This window comes from Macadamia integrifolia, chromosome 5, assembly GCF_013358625.1.
Source record: "Macadamia integrifolia cultivar HAES 741 chromosome 5, SCU_Mint_v3, whole genome shotgun sequence".
Lineage (NCBI taxonomy): Eukaryota > Viridiplantae > Streptophyta > Magnoliopsida > Proteales > Proteaceae > Macadamia > Macadamia integrifolia.
In genome coordinates, this window is record NC_056561.1 from 429,367 (window position 1) to 433,416 (window position 4,050).

The 4,050-nt window shown below is 39.2% G+C and overlaps 1 non-coding gene across 1 annotated transcript; it reads left to right on the forward strand.

The window, feature by feature from the left end:
• The first annotated feature begins 2,514 nt into the window (after positions 1-2,514).
• LOC122080441 lies at positions 2,515-2,621 on the forward strand. Its single transcript, XR_006140735.1, has one exon. It is a non-coding gene; the product is annotated as a small nucleolar RNA R71 (small nucleolar RNA).
• Positions 2,622-4,050: the final 1,429 nt, after the last annotated feature.

The following is a 4,050-nucleotide window of genomic DNA, read 5'->3' on the forward strand; positions in this document are numbered from 1 at the left end:
ATCTGGTCAATGAATGGCAATGGGAAGTGGTCCTTCCAGGTTGCCACACTAAGTTTCCTATAGTCTATGCACACTCTCCACCCAGATTGGACACGAGTTGGAATTAGTTCATTATTGGCATTGGGAACTACAGTCACACCAGACTTCTTAGGCACTACGTGAACTGGGCTTACCCATTGGCTGTCAGAAATAGGATAAATTATTCCATGATCCAAGCACTTTAGGATCTCTTTCTTAATAGCTTCCATCATCACTGGGTTAGCTCTTCTTTGGGGTTCCGTGGATGGTTTAGAATCCTCCATAAGATGTATACGATGTTGCACAATAGAAGGGCTTATACCCTTGATATCAGCCATGGTCCAACCTAGGGCTTCCTTATTATCTTTTAACACTTTAAGTAACTCCTCTTCCTGGCTAGAAGTCAAATTTGAAGAAATTATTACAGGAAGAGTCTGGTCAGGCCCTAGGAAAGCATACCTCAAATTAGATGGCAACTTCTTAAGATCTAGCTTAGGGGGCTCAACTATGGAAGGTTTGGGAATGGAATTGGAAAGGGGTCCTAAGGGTTCCACAAGTGTGTGAAGACTCAAGACTTTAGAAAAGAAATTTTCACTATCATCATCCAACTCATCCATATACTCTTGGAATTCTGAATCAAAATTAATATCAAAGTTGGTAATTAAATCATCAGAAAAATCTAGAAAATCCTTAATTATATTAATCTCTTCTTCCATATGTGGTTGCTTGCCTATCCTAAACATGTTAAACTCAATAGTTTGGTTACCAAAAGATAACCTTAGGAAACCATTCCGGCAGTTGATTAATGCATTACTGGTAGCTAATAATGGTCTTCCTAGAATTATTGGGATCTCATCCTCGGTTGAGAAGGGCTTGGTATCTAACACAATGAAATCAACAGGAAAAATAAATTCCCCCACCTTTAGTAAGACATCCTCAACCATCCCTTTAGGAATTTTAACAGACCTATTTGCCAACTGAAGAGTAGTTCTAGTGCCTTTCAATTCTCCCAATCCAAGTTGCTTGTACACATGGTAAGGTAAAAGATTCACACTTGCACCAAGGTCAAGTAAGACATGCTCAATGTAGGTGTTGCCTATGACACAAGATATGGTAGGGCTCCCTGGATCCTTATACTTGGCTGCTATAGGCTGAGTAATTATGGAACTAATGTTATCTGCCAAGAACGCCTTTTTGGGACCACTAGTGATACGTTTGTGAGTGCACAAATCTTTCAGTACCTTTGCATAGGCGGGGATCTGGGATATGGCATTCAAAAGGGGGATGTTCACTTCTACCTTTTTGAAGACTTCTAAAATTGTCCATGGAAGCAGTCTTCCTTTTGTTTACCAAGCGATTAGGAAATGGGACAGGATGAACATAAGGACTGTTAGGGATTTGCCCCTGTTCAAAAGAATCATTTTTGGTTTCCTCAACCAAATCATTTTTAGTTTCAGAAAAATCTTTAGGTTCATCAGACGAACCTGAAACAAGAGGCACACTTGTGTCCTCAACTGAAGGAGAGTTAACATGAGTAATAGATGAGGAAGATTTAGGAACGCTCTGTTGGTACTCTCTACCACTCCTAAGGGCATAAACAACATTACATTGGTTAGAGGGCCCTTGTTGGGTTTGACCTTGTACTATATTCAATGGTGCATTAGTTGATGTTTGTGAACTAACAGGCTGATGATGCCTAGGGTTAGGCTCTGGTTGACTGGGTAAAGTTCCTTTCTCCCTCTCACACATAATTGAGACAACTTGAGTGAGTTCTCTTGTAAGATTTTGATGGCTTGTCATGAGGAAGGCGTATTTTTTTCCAAGTCACTTATTCTACTTGCCTCTCCAGTGTTGGTAAACCCAGGGGGTTGCTAATAAGATGATAGGAGAGGGGCCCTAGGAAAACTAGCCTGAGGTCCTACATTTGACCTAGGAAAAGTATTTTGGGAAAAAGATTGATGTGCAAAGGGAGGCCTTTGGAGTCCAGGTTGACCTTGATTATGGAAATTGGAAGGCCCTGCTTGGTTGCCCTGATTCCAAGAGAAATTTGGGTGATTTCTCCATCCTAGATTGTAGGTATTACTATATGGATTATTCTGGTATAATGCATTAACACTATCATTAGAAGTGCCCCTAGAGGTGTTGGGGCATTCTTCTAGGAGATGTCCAGGGGACTGGCACCAAGCACAAATCTTAACCAAATTGACTGATGATAGCTCTCTAGGAACAATAGCCTAAATTCTCTTGATTAGGCTATCCAAATGGGCTTCCTTGGCTACTATTCCATCCACAAAATATCCTTTTCCTCCTATGGTTCTTTCACTCTCTTGGGTTGATTCCCACTCACGGGTTCTGTCAGCTAAGTCAAGTAAGAATTCCCATGCCTTTCCTTCATCTGTAAAGGATGTGAATCTTTCAGGGCACATAGACTCATTTGTTTAGTTGGGTAATCAATAAATACCCTTATAAATTATTTGACATAAATGCCATAGGTCTAGGCCATGGTGAGGGCATTCTTGGAGTAGATCTTTGAATCTCTCTATAAGTTTGGAAAATGTCTCACTAGGCTTTTGCCTAAACTGAAGGATATCACTTCTAAGCTTATTGGTCTTGTGAGTTGGGAAAAACTTCTTAAGGAAGACAACTGTGAACTGTTCCCATGAGGTTATGGAATTTGTGGGTAACCCATACAACCACTTCTTAGCTTGGTCTTTCAATGCAAAAGTGATAAACCTAAGCTTAACAGCATCATCAGAAAGCTGTTGGATCTTAATTAGAACACATACCTCTTCAAATTCCCTTAGAAATAGGTATGCATCCTCAGAGGTCAACCCATGGGAGTGGGGCAACATAGTGATGTATTGAGATTTGAGTTCAAAATTATTGCCCTGGGCCTGTGGTAGAACTATGCAGGAAGGTTGGGCTGTTCTAGCAGGGTAGAACCTATCTTTCAGAGATTTATGTGAAGGGTTTTGCTGTTGGTCTCCCATATTGAAGGGTTTTAAAGAGAGCAAACGTATAGGGTCACTACTTGTTGGATCTCTTCTTTCTAACCGATTCTTAGTATTACATACTCACCTAACACTCATGCAACAGAAAACTACCCACAACTAGAGTAAGACAAGCACAAAAGAATGGATGGCAAAACTTTTTTTTTATGATTTTTATAATTTTTTTGGCTTTTTGGGAGCTTACCGGCAGAGATCCGGGGTTGCTCAGGTCAATTCCTGAGGTACTGCTACAGGGCAAAACCTGTCTTTATCATACTGTGAGGCATGACGACCTCCACCGATACAACTATTATTGCAAGTTCTTCTCAGGAATTCAATAAAAGAAAAAGGAAAAACAAAACAAAGCAAACAAAACACTCGGATTTACCAAAAGAAAACGAAAAATAACATGAAACTGTCTCCCCGGCAACGGTGTCAAAAACTTGTTTGAGATTTTAAATGTAACCGCAAGCGTACGGATCAGTGTAGCTACGGGTCGAACACAGGGAGAGCAATAACTTTATTTTTTTATTTCTTTTAATAATGTGAAAATGAACCGATTAATGGTTGTGATATAATTCTAATTACCGTCCTAAACATATGTATCTAAAATAACGTCCTAACCATTCGTCATCTAAGAATTTAAAGACGCAAGCCACGCAATTAAAATTAAATAAATAAATAACTGAAAATAAACAACCCACGCAATTAAAAAAAATAAATAAATAAAGGAAAAAAAATGCTGAAATAAAAATAAAGTAAAAGAAAGGGGATAAAGCTAGAGAGAGACTCACAAGTAGGTTTCTCTACTTAGCCCGAGGGATGCATCATAATATGAGCTTCCCTACTTGACTAGAGAGTCACTCTTACTAGGGTTACTCTACTTGGCTTTAGGGAAAGGGAGACAATTAAAATAAAAGCAATAAATTGATGGTTCTATGGCTAGGAGGGGTAAAGTCAACACATACACTAGTCATGAACCTTGGGGGAAAGAGATAGCAATAATGTAACAATTGAAATTAAAATCCTAAATTAAGAAAGA